Source organism: Oreochromis niloticus, linkage group LG11 (genome assembly GCF_001858045.2).
Source record: "Oreochromis niloticus isolate F11D_XX linkage group LG11, O_niloticus_UMD_NMBU, whole genome shotgun sequence".
NCBI lineage: Eukaryota > Metazoa > Chordata > Actinopteri > Cichliformes > Cichlidae > Oreochromis > Oreochromis niloticus.
The window spans coordinates 5776395-5788577 of NC_031976.2; the positions used below are offsets into that span (position 1 = coordinate 5776395).

Genomic DNA, 12183 nt, shown 5'->3' on the forward strand with positions numbered 1-12183 from the left:
ATGATATAATCACTGGCAAGGTTGGAGAATGGAAGTAAATGAGGTAAATTAATAGACATCTAACATGAACAGTGTTGGTCAAGTTACTTGAAAAAGTAATTAGTTACTAATTATTGATTACTTCTCCAAGAAAGTAATCCTGTTGCTTTACTATTTTCAGCATATTCCAGCATATAAAATAGAATAGTTTTTTGGGTTTACACTTTCTTTCAAATAGATGCAAGTAAAACACAGCAAAAAATAAATAAAATCAAAGACTCAGCATCACTAAGTCCTGTCGCTCTTAAGTCTGTTTTCACCTGTTTAACAGGAGTGGGGGCGGGTCAAGGTTTGCCTGGTGCTGCAGCGGTCATGTCAGGGAGGGGATCCGGGAGTTTCTCTGTGAATTTCACATTCCCGTGGCAGCGTGCTAGGTACTTGCTCAGATGAAAATTTTGATTTTTCACAGTACAAAGAATTTTTCTTCCCACGCAGAGTGTACAGCGGACGCTAATGCTTTATGGAATCAAACTCAAAGTAATGTCAGTACTTCCAAGCTTTAAACACTGCATGGTCATACTCTCTCCTGCTCTCCATATTATCCATTGTTGATCTACACACGTCTGTTGCTGCCACAGAAGTCGCACGCTAGTACTTCATTGTCACAAGACACTCTCACAAACAAAATCACGGTTCAGTAACGCAGTTACACAGTTACGCAGTTACGCAGTAACGCAGCGTGCTTATGGGAAAATAATCTAAGTAATCTAATTACTTTTTTGCAATAGCAATCCTTTACTTTACTTGTTACCTGGAAAAAGTAATCAGATTACAATAATGCGTTACTGAGCCCATCTCTGAACATGAAGGTTTAATTAAAGACCACAAATGGCAACAAATCTGATAACTTGTTTATAAAATGTTTATAAAAGATAACTTAGCCTTCAGATTTGAAAGCCAAAGTGCAAGAGCCTCAAACCTGCATTCTGTTTAATGGCCAGCAGGGGGCAGCTCCACTGGTTACAAACCTTCACGTACCTTACTCAACGACCTCAGATCTCAAATCTAAGTTGCTAGCTTGAAGTCATAATAAACACAACATTGTGCTCATTGTCGTTCCTATCTGTGTCAAGAAGGACAATAATGCAGCAAATGTTTTACGGTTATGCAAAACGTTGACCTATGAACACAAAATATCAGTTGATTTCTCATTCAGATTTGCCCTTTACTTGTGTTTCAGAAAGCTGATGTGTCTTCACATTAGGACTTTACTAAGCAATGGCATCTTTTAGATACAGTTTATATACAGTCAGTGATATCCAACTTCTTGTTTAAACATCTTCCCTACTTCTCCCTACATCTTCCCCTATGCCATGGTGGTCACGTGCATCTTTTATATAGAGTCTGTGGGTTATTGTTATTGGTTATGGAATCAGTAAGTGGTGCAATGTTAAAGTCCAGTGTTTTGATAATCCATCCATCCACCCCAGTTTCCTCCACGTAATAGTCAGCTCAGTAATCAGAATTACAATGACCACAGGAGGGCACTCTCACAATAAACTATCAATAACAAGCTGCTTGTACAAACAAACAGACTTTTTAAAGTTTTGTTTTGTTGCTTTTTCTTTTAGAAAGGCCAGTCTGAAGACATACATATTTATTAAACAATATCAAAGGATAGATAAAATTAAACATCTGTACTGGTAGTGATGAGTGGGATACACATTTAGAAAAGGAAAAAAGGAAAACAGCGACATCACTGCTGTTTGAATGAAACTCTATGAATGCTGAGTTTTTCTATAATGATGCAGTGTGAACAATAATACCTGGTGGTCATATAAATAAAAACGTGTAACTGCACATGTGTAGATGGTCAAACCTTGAATATATACTTTATTCAGTGGTACACAAGACACACCTAATCTAAAGTTGTACACAAAGCTAGACAGCAGCAACACCCATGATCAGTTTGTGTGATTCATTAACCACGTTTCATTTTATGCATGGAGTGGCAGGAGCTGACAGTGATCCCAGCAGTGGTCTTAAACGCTTGTAATAATTATGATAATGTTTCAAATTTAATTTAGCAAGAAATAATTGAAGTTTGAAAAAATAACCATGTATAGGCTTTATGATCTGACTAATGTATAAGAGACTTTTTGTTTTACAGTTTTAAGATTAAACCACTCTTAAGTTTGACAGAAAATATGTTTTTGTCTTTCCTCTTAAAAAGCAAAACAAAACATCTCTTCCCGTTTTTGAGCACACCATCCCTTCAGTCATTTATTTTTCTATCAAGTTTGTCCAAGCTGTAGAAAACAATGGAAACAATGTAGCTGTTTGTGGGTATTGTTGTAATGAGCTGCAGCAGCAAGAAGGGATAATAAAAGACTAAATACTAACAAGAATCAGAATTCCTCTGCATCTTTCCAGTCAGGTAAAAAATAAATAAATAAATCTGCTAATGTACTTGTCTGGGTATGAAGTATTATTCCCTCAGTCCTCTATGTGGACATGGCCTACATTTTCACAAGACACATCACAGTGACACAGTGAGATCTAATATGGCACAGAGGACAGACCGAGCCGAGTGGATGAATCCCACTGCGTTTCTATGGCCCATTTATTCACATCCATCACTTCCAGTTTGGAGCATCGGGAGTGGGGGAGACTGGTTAATTTATTAGTCGTCTTCCTCTTCGGTGGGTTTCGGGAGCGCGAGGGAAAGCCGAGCGCGCGATGCAGACAGAGAGTCAACACCAGGGAGAGTCTGCATTCAAAAGACCATTTAACATCAATCAGAGTGACAGCGTGGTGTGGCACGCTGCAGTTTCCTTCACTGTAGCTGTGAATCAAAGACCTGAAACATGCACGCCTTTGAAAAGAGAAGTTCAAACAGGATTCCCCTGATGACCGACCAAACCCGGAATAATATTAACAATGACACCGTGAGATCCTTTTATGTTTTGATTATACAATTGTTATTAAATTGTTGTTAAAAAAAATATAGTGATATGCGTGCTGATTTGCATAGTCCAGCCCTAGCTGGTATAAACAATGTTTAAACCTGAGCTTAGTATGTATGTGATTTTTTTTTTTTGAGTTATTCACCTCTTTTCTGCTGTAAAAAAAATCCAAGGATATCAGTTCTTTTGAGTCTGGATTGATTTTTGACAGATTATCCTTGAAAAAGAACAAAAGAGGGAAAGAAAGAGAAGAGAAACAGAAGCAGGAGAAGGGCAGAAACCAGGAGAAAAAAGGTAAAGAAGAAAAGATGGCGGGTGGTGGTGGTGGTGTGAGGACCACTCTCCTCAGTCTTCTGAAGAAAAAAGGGAACGAGGTAGACTGAGGACAACAGCAGGGTCTGAAAGCAGCAGCCCTCTGAGAGGATCATACCTCCTGCCACACCATCATCCTGGATGTCATAAATTCTCTCTCAGACTCACGCACACACTCACACACACACGAGTCATAAAAGCAGACAGCACAGTGGGACCTGTCTGAGGAAAACATGAGTGAATGGAGGAGAAAACACCAGGGTCAACAGAGGTTGATGGACACACTGTAACATACAAAACACACGTGAGGCTCATGAGGTTTGTGTGCCGTGAGAGCAACACTGTATCTTAAAATATTTCATACTTCTATGCAGGGGCGATTCTAGAATCAGAGCTTTGGGGGTGCTGAGCACCCAGAGAGCTGCCCATCCAGGCAAGGTAAACTTTACTCGTCACGATGAGACTTCTTCCCCGTCTCTGTCAGTCCCTGCATCCTTAAATGTCTCCAGTTGTCCCGTGTTCCCTCTGACTGTCTCTTTGGTGCATTTAAACCCCTGTTCCTCCCTGTCCTCATCGTCTGTTGTCTTCATCTCCATTATCAGTCATCATAATTTTACCCTCTCTGTGTAAGTCTGCAAATTTCTTTATTAAGTCATAAGATTCTTAAATTCATCAAGTCTCTCTGTGCCTGGGTCCTCATCACAAAACATGACATCACTGTTTTGTACATTTTAACACAATTTAATCCCCACATTTGTGAAAGAAAAGCAAAACACTTTTTTGAAAAGTCTGTAACAAAACCATCAAATCTGATAAAGGTTATTTAAATGCTGCTAAAAAAGAATGGATTGGAATTTTAAAAATAAATACATATCCTAACCTTAATTACTGCGGGAGAATAATGAATGATGCTCATAGTCTGTAAAAAGTAAACAGTGCATTTTTTGGACAGAGATTCACTTTTAAAGTGTATGTATAATATAATACAGATACATAAAAAATACACTCCAGAAATAGAAGAGTCCTTGAAATGTACAAAATATTATTAAGAAATTAAAAAAATTGAGATACCTTGGCCTATGGTACAATGTATACAATGTATGAAAAGATCTTTACTGCAGATTTTTTCTTTTCTTTTATCCTATGTCGCCTCACCTTGAGGTTGGCAAATCTGTCTATCACATTTTGGTGGTCAAGTCTCTCAAGCATCTCTTTCTCAACTGACATCACAGCCAGGTGCTGGAGTCTGCTTTGCCCCATGGTCCTTCTCAGCCAGGTATGGAGCTGACTCAAGACACTAAAAGACCTTTCACAGCTACAGCTGCTAACTCGGTTTGTTAGGGCGACCTGAATAACAGTTTTCAGTGTGGGGAAGATCCGATTATCCAGAATATTGTACAATGTTAACATATCTGGAATGGCACCAGCCTCACTCTTGAGCTTCAAAAAGTTTTTGGCAACCGTGACTTCCTCTGACTGAATTTCAATATGGTAATGCAGTGCCAGGGCTGACAACCCAGTTTGTTTTGCAGATTCTGTATAGCAGCTTTAATATAGGGAGAACACAACTTCCAGATTGTATGAGTAAAATTAGTTGTTTTTTTTTCTTTGCCAGTTTAACAGTTTATGTTTTGCCTGTTAGTATTCCCTGTCCCTTTTCTTACCTGGTTCTTCCTGACCTTGTACTTTCTCCTCAGGTTCCCCTCTTTCCTCTCTCCCTCTTTGGACTGACAAATAGATTGTATTCAATTAGATTAAAAAAAATACTATTAAGATCACTAATAAAAGTCCTCTCTCAGTTTACTTTCAACCAAAAGGCAAATAACCAAACCACATGTACATCTAATAAAGGATATAAATATTGAAACACTGATCCAACATTATCCTTTATTGAGGGATAATTTGACCTTACACTTTTACCTAAATGTGGCTTCTTTTTTTGAAAAAACTTCCTCATATCCATTATGAACCTGGCTGTCTCTCTGCACACAAACATACACACACACAACAAGAGTTATAAGGGTAATGGGCATCCAGCCAGTTAGCTAGTTAGTACCTTGTACATAGGACAAAATAACCAGTTTCTCTCATTACATTTCAAACAGGACAGTGGTAACAACAGCAGGCTACGGACAATGTTAAGTTTTAGATTTTAAATAGGCTATATACATTTAAATGGGAGCAACAGGGCGGTCAAATGTCGCTGATGTTACTACAGAATAGGATGGATTGTAGGGTAGCAAACATAGTCGAGAAACACGTTTTCAACACAGCAGGCTACCTGGGTGTAATGTTTTTCAGCTAACTATATAAAGAGTAACTGAAGGTTAAATGCAGCTAATATGTCCTGTTTTAAGGCAGGTGCTTCCACCTCCGCTCCGCTGCGTCTCAGCCACCATCGCTCTGGCAGCAATGGCGCTAGAGCTGATACCTTTTGTTTCCAGGTATCAGTCCGCTCAGGCTTAGTGGGTCAGGCAGGTCTCGGGCACAGCAGGTACGTGGTTTCTTTGTGCATTCAGCCTCATTCCCAGAATGGTGCGTAAAATGAAGATAAAAACATTTACAAATCTCATAAACTCCTATTTTATTTATAATAGAACACAGAAAACATATGGGTGACACATGAGTGGGTATGAGAATAGCATTTTAGAGATGGACAGAGGTTCACTAAAAACAAAAATCACAAAAAGATTTTACAAAGCTGTTGCAAACACAGAGATTTGTGACCTAAATGGAAAAACTCATAATCTCATGAACCATATTTCATTCACATAACATAGAACAATTTCTAACTAAGAAAATTTGTCATTTTCAAAAAAATCTCAAGGTGCAGTGCATCAGCCACACTGTGATTACACTTCCACTGTAGTTTATTCAAAGTCAGGTCCACATTCCTGCTTTTGACAAACAAAGCCCCTTTACAGTGTTACAAAATACCTACGATTTTTAAGTAAGAAAAACAGAATAAAAAAATACATTTACAATCAAAAGAACAAAACATAAAAGATAAAACTTGACATGAATTCATAGGGTTTCCTATGATTTCAGCTCAGCGTTTGCAGCTCTTCTTGGAAGGCTTTTCAAAAGGTTTAGGAGTGTTTATGGGAATATTTTAACAGTCTTCCAGACGTCCACGTGTGAGGTCAGACACTGATGTGGGACAAGAGGCCTGGCTCCACTCTAATTCATCCCAAAAGTGTTTTATCAGGTTGGTGAGTTCCTTTCACTGGAAGTAAGGAGACAAGCCCTACTTGTAAAAAACAACCCCACACTATAATTCACCATCAACCAAACACTGCATTTGACACAGTGCAGTCAGACATTTCTCCACTGTTCTAGAGTCCAGTAGCAGTGTGCTTGACACCATGGCATTAAATGCTTTGCATTGCATTGTGCTTGGATGCAGCTGCTCAGCCATGGAAACCCATTCCATGAAGCTCTCTACACACTGTTCTTGAGCTAATCTCCAAACATGGCCGTTTGGAGGTTTTTAGTGAATGACTCTGCAGAGAGTTAGCAACCTCTGTGCACTATGGATGGCAGCATCCCCTGATGCTGCTCTGTGACTACCAATCACTTCGACTTTGTTATAATACCACAAACAGTTGACTGTGAAATATTTAGTAACGAGGAAATTTTACAACTCGACTTGTTGCACAGGTGCATCCTATCACAGTACCACACTAGAATTCACTGGAGTCCTGAGAGAGAACCATTCTTTCACACACACCTGTGGCCATGGAAGTGATTGGAACACCTGAATGAGTGAGTCAGTCCTTTTGGCAATATAGTGTATTTGGTTCCCACAGTTTTTATTTTTATTTTTTAAAAAGACAAATTTAGCATGGGACCAAATAACTGTATTACCTTGATCTGCATGCTTTCTGTTATTTTTTTTAATAAACAAAAGCACTTTGGTTCATGTTGGACACTGCTGTGGTTTTGATTAAATGTTAATAAATCCACAGTGTCTAAAGCTGCTTTTTGTGCATCGACACAACTGTTTTCTGGTGCAACCTGATGCAGTGATGACATTTAAATGCTACATTTTAGCCTTACCATGACATCACAATGTTCTGCAAAAAGTGCTTCCTAAACTACTTCCTTTGATTGCTTGCTGGAGTAATTCCAGTTCTGTTATCATCACCTTTCCCTATCATTCATTGAGTGTTGGGTACAGTACCATTAGGAAAATAGGGTAGAAGGGATATAGATGTTGTTATAGACAGTGTGTCCAGCTTGTACCCGCCTCATGCCCTACGAAATCTGGGACAAGCTGCAGCCTCTGCGTGACCCTGAATTGGATAACGAGTTAGGAAAATGGAGAGAAGTTTGCACTTGTCAGAAGATTCATTAACATTTATTCATTGCCTTAATTGGGTACCTATACAATTTCTACAAGATCCTGTTTTAATTACCTTGAATTTATTCCAAAAGAATGGTGGAATGATTGGTGTAATTAAAATTTCTGGTAGGTGAAAGAATGGAGGAGGTGCTACGGAAACAGACTGATGGGAATCTGCTCTTTCAAACATAAAATTAAGCAAGCAAACTCCTTTGTAAGGTGGCTGTGAGCCGTCCGTTTCAGTCTGTTTCTGCTCTTGTATCCAGGCAGGGCCAAACCTCTCCAGCACACCCGGAGCATGAAGAAAGAACCTCTTCACGCCACTCCTCTCTATTCATTATCTTGTTCTGTGGTACACTACTGTAGGTGTGTTGTGCTGTGATGTGCTGCTCTGTTGTGTGTCGCACTGAGCCGTGTTGCTCGTGTACGCTTCCCTCCTCGCCGCTGCTCTCCCTATCACTAATGCAACAGACATTAGCATAGTGTTTGATGTCGAGTTAGGAGACGTTTAGACGCTCTCTGTTTAACAACTGTGTCAAGTGTTTGCGGCGTCTATTTACTTCTAGAACAACATCAAACAATGCGCACACGGGGCCACAACGACGCCCTGGCTGCGGTGGATGATGGGAGGAGGAGAAGGAGAGAGGAGATAAGGAGTAAGAGGGAGAAAGAAAGGGAGAGAGAGAAATGTGAGACGAGCGTGTCTCCCAGCACTGTAGCAAACGCCGAGTGCTGTGAATCAGCAGCGCTGTGAGGCGACTGCGGTGTCCACTGCAGGTCTCTATTAGAGCACAGCAGAGACTAGGCTCTTTTTTTTTAAGATGAATGAGCGCCATTCAACTTCCAGATATACAAATGTGCACATGTCATTCGTTTTATGTGTCTAATATAGGGGGAGAAAATATCTGTGCAAGTTTAAAATGCATGTCAGAGGTGATAAATGAATCTCTAGATTTACAGAGGGAGAGAAGAGATGGTTCAAAGACAAGAAAGAAATTCAAAACGTGGATTTCACACTGAATCACCGGTGGATGAGGCAGTGTCACATTTTCCTAATTTCCCAAATTTGTATAAAACACAATAGATATGTGACAGTGTTATGTTAGGTATGTAGTTTTCATGCGTGACTGGACTGTTTCCTTTTCGATTAAAATCACATGAATATCAATAAATAAAAATGTTTAATTATATCGAAATCCTGTCAATGTGACTCAGGACCCCTGCATACAAACACCAACAGGCCACCAAGCCTCCAGACGCTTACTCAAGGCATTCAGCTGGTTTTAGGTATGTTTTTATTGGCCATTGGCCTCAGTATGTCACACAGGACTATTGATGCCATTGTAAAAGAGAGACATGGCACACGGAAATATCAGAGTGAGATAATTCTGCAATAGAAAAGATGTTTTTACCCTGGAACTCTGATATTCGATATTCTTATTTTTGACCATTTAGATGCATGCTTAAAAAAACTGTCCAAATGAGTGTCTGGAAAGATGAGACTTGCTTCTTGGAAGGGCTTTGAGGAACAACCCAGCTGGATGTTTACTGTTCATTCACTCTCACCATCCCAGAAGTGAAACTGACATAAATGTACAGTTCTGTGAAATGCATGTCAGTTTGCATGTTTTTCATCCTGTCTTCCTTCTCTCTCCCCAACCGGTCGCAGCAGATGGCCCCGCCCCTCCCTGAGCCTGGTTCTGCCGGAGGTTTCTTCCTGTTAAAAGGGAGTTTTTCCTTCCCCCTGTCGCCAAAGTGCTTGCTCATAGGGGGTCATATGATTGTTGGGTTTTTTCTCTGTATGTATTATTGTAGGGTCTACCTTACAATATAAAGTGCCTTTAGGCGACTGTTGCTGTGATTTGGCACTGTAAAAATAAAATTGAATTCAATTGAATTCAAGTGAATTAATATTGAACTGTGAAACAATATTTACCTCCTTCCTGATTTCTTAGTTTGTTTGTTTTTCAATACTTAAATGTTTCAGGTCATCAAACAAACTTTAACATTATACACAGAAAACCTGAGTAAATATAACATGCAGTTTTTTTAAACAATCATTTTATTTATCAAGGGGGGAATGCTTCCAAAAGTGCATGGCCCTTGTGAAAAAGTAATGTGTTATCTGCCTTGTTAAATCATGAATTAACTGTGATTAACCACATTTTTGGGTAAGCCAAGTTCAGACCAATTAAATCAAGAAATCACCTAAATAGAACCTGTCTGACAAAGTGGAGTAGGCTACAAAATCTCAAAAATAACATGCCATGATTTAAAGAATAGAGATGTAAAGCTTACGAAAATTGACGACTCACCAAAGGAGGTCACAAAAGAACCTACAACATCATCTAAAGAACTGCAGGCCTCATTTGCCTCAGTTAAAGTCAGAGTTCATGATTCAACAATAAGACGGAGACTGGGCAAAAATGGTATCCATGGGAGAGTCTCAAGGAGCAAACTACTGCTGACCAAAAAGAACACAAAGGCTCGTCTCATATTTGCTATAAAAATAACCATCCTGATGATCTTTAAAAATATTCTGTCGACTGACAAGACAAAAGTTGAATTTCTTTGAAGGTTTGTTCTATTACCTTTGGCATCATAGTCAAACATGGTGGTGGTAGTGTGACGGTCCGGGTGTCATAGTCCGGGTGAGCTCCAGCGTTTTTCCTGTGCCCTCCCTGTGTTCCCCGGTATCTGCCCTCATCATGCCACCTGATCATTTCACTTGTTCCTGATCTACAAGCAATCAGCAGACGTTATTTAAGATCAGCATCCTCATCTCTGAGGTCAGCCAATCCATCGGCTAACCTCACGTTGGTAACAGATCTTGTTTTATGCTCTTTGTTAAAATCTCGTATTTAATTCATCTTTGCTGTGCAGCTAGTTGCCTCGTCTCACCATCATTCCACTCACCTGCAGCTCAGGATCTTCTGGACGCTGGTCTCCACGGCAAGGCTCCTGTTTCATCACCACACCGCACTTCACCACTCAGGTTTGTATCATTCACCACCTCCACCTGGCTGTCCTCCTGGCACCGTCTCTTGTGGCTCTCTGGAAAAACTAGTCATCCTACTCACTCATCTGGCCATTCACCAGAGCTGTTTACACTCCACCCACCAAGTAAGGCTTCTCTTCTCTCTAACCGTAATCTCCCTCTGCCCACAGTTTTGACTTGCTTGCCTTCTTGCCAAAAATCTCTCCTTCGTGTTGCCTTTAATTCCTATGTTTAAGTAAATAAAGCTAGTTGAAACATTATTGTTGTCTCCTCTGCTTGAATCTGCTTTTGGGTCCTAGCTCTTGCATTAGCCTCCGGGCTTCCATGACACCGGGGCTGCTTTGCTGCTTTAGGACTTGGATGATTTGCTGAATTAAAACAATTCTGCAAAGAAGAGTAGACCAAAATTCCTTCACGGTGATGTGAAAGACTCATTGCCAGTTATCACAAATGCTTGATTGCAGTTCTTGCTGCCAAAAGTGGCAGGGGGGCAATCATTTTTTCTCACAGTGTTTTTTATTTACTTGTGTTATCTTTGTCAAATTTGACTATTTCTTTGATAATCTGAAACATGTAAGTATGACAAGAATGCAAAACAGTAAGAAAACAGGGGGAAGCACTGTAAGTAAGGCAACACTTAGATAAAGTAAACTGTTGTGTGTTCAAAATGTAAATGTTCCAAACTCACTGCAGGTTTTGGCCACATCAGTCCACCTGTCTACACGGGAGGTATAGTTGTTCGTTTTTCATTATACAATCAGTTGAAGATTTGAGAACTAGACCTAAGACATAGCTTCACTCTTTGAGTCTTCCATTCAGTGTCAAAATACAACACACACACACTACAGGTACACATATTTGTTAAATGTCTCAGTAAAGTGTTCTATGACTGTGTTGTGTACCTGTATATATATGTAGTATTACTTAACTGTTACAATAAACAGCATATATAAAGTCCATACACTGATTGATTGCAGTCTAAAATTGTGTTTCATCTGCATAAATGAATGCATATGCTGGAGTATGTAAGTTTTTGTGTGTTTGCATGTTTCCCTCTCTCCACCATCAAAGAGTCCAGGAGGAGAAGGAAGAATGATAAGAAGAAGAAGAAGAAGAAGAGAGGGAGACCAAAAAAGAAGAGAAAGCTCTGTGCACGAAGGGAGATAAGGTGGAAGAGGTGAACAGCAACACTTGTCACAGCCGATGCTGTTGCAGATTGGGACGGGAAGAATTTAATGGAATCAGGGCAGGAATGGGATGGGCTGAAGGCGAAGAATCTGTTTGGATCTTTGCTGTGGGATGCGGCACTTTGTTGCACAAGGCTGCAACCACGAAGAAATAATATGCTGTCATTTGTTTATTTTTCATTTTTCCAGGAAATTGGATTTACATTGCATTGAAACATAGGAAGCCTCACAGCTAATCTCTGTTCTCCGTTGTTGCTTGTGGGGTTTAATAAGAAAACATTTAATACATTTAATTATTCTCGATGGTGCCATTATGGAGCCAGGAGAAATGAAATGTTCTTTCTGCCATCATTAGATATGCTTTCATTTAAACAAAGGAAAGTAAAGATCAGTAAA

General features: G+C 39.7%; 1 long non-coding RNA gene across 1 annotated transcript; it reads right to left on the minus strand.

Moving 5' to 3' along the window:
* Nucleotides 1–5889: 5889 nt before the first annotated feature.
* Nucleotides 5890–10804, minus strand: LOC112848278 (uncharacterized). Its single transcript, XR_003222315.1, has 3 exons — nucleotides 10519–10804; nucleotides 10194–10341; nucleotides 5890–6483 (listed from the first exon to the last, which is right to left on the minus strand). It is a non-coding gene; the product is annotated as an uncharacterized LOC112848278 (long non-coding RNA).
* Between the last annotated feature and the right edge of the window lie 1379 nt (nucleotides 10805–12183).